Genomic DNA, 650 nt, shown 5'->3' with positions numbered 1-650 from the left:
GCCGTGAAGAGATACCCCACGTCCAAGGTAAGAGAAACCCAAGTAAGACGATAGGTGTTGCAAGACGGCATCAGAGGGCAGACACACAGAAACCATAATCACAGAAACAGACATCAGACAGATAAAATTAGACAAATGGGCCCAAACTCAGGCATGTGAATCTAGCCTCAGGTTAGCTATAGTAGCTGAATCCATCAGAAACTGAGAGGGCTCTCTGCACACCCTGGGCCACCTGTACCTTGACTGGAGTCAGTTGGCCTGGATTCAAGTTCTGACTGTATTCCTTACTAGCTAGGCAAGTTCCTAACCACTCTAAGCTTTCCCAGCTGGAAATGAGCATGATGGTCACGTCAGTACCCACCTCACTGGGTTGTTGGGAGAAAATTTTTATTAACTTTTTGGTATTTTTTCTCTGTTCCTTTTCTATAACTGTGTGTATATGTGTTATATGCTGTTGTTCAGTCGCTAAATTGTGTCTGACTCTTTGCAACTCCATGAATGGCAGCACACCAGGCTTCCCTGTCCTGTGTCCCTGAGTTTGCTCAAATTCACGTCCGTGGAGTTGGTGATGCCGTCCAACCATCTCATCCTCTGTCATCCCCTTCTCTTCCTGCCTTCAATCTTTCCCAGCGTCAGGGTCTTTTCCAATG

The sequence above is a fragment of the Bison bison genome, unplaced genomic scaffold, assembly GCF_000754665.1.
Source record: "Bison bison bison isolate TAMUID 2011002044 unplaced genomic scaffold, Bison_UMD1.0 scf7180017864063, whole genome shotgun sequence".
NCBI classification, from domain to species: Eukaryota; Metazoa; Chordata; class Mammalia; order Artiodactyla; family Bovidae; genus Bison; species Bison bison.
Note: the sequence above shows the minus strand (reverse complement) of the source record.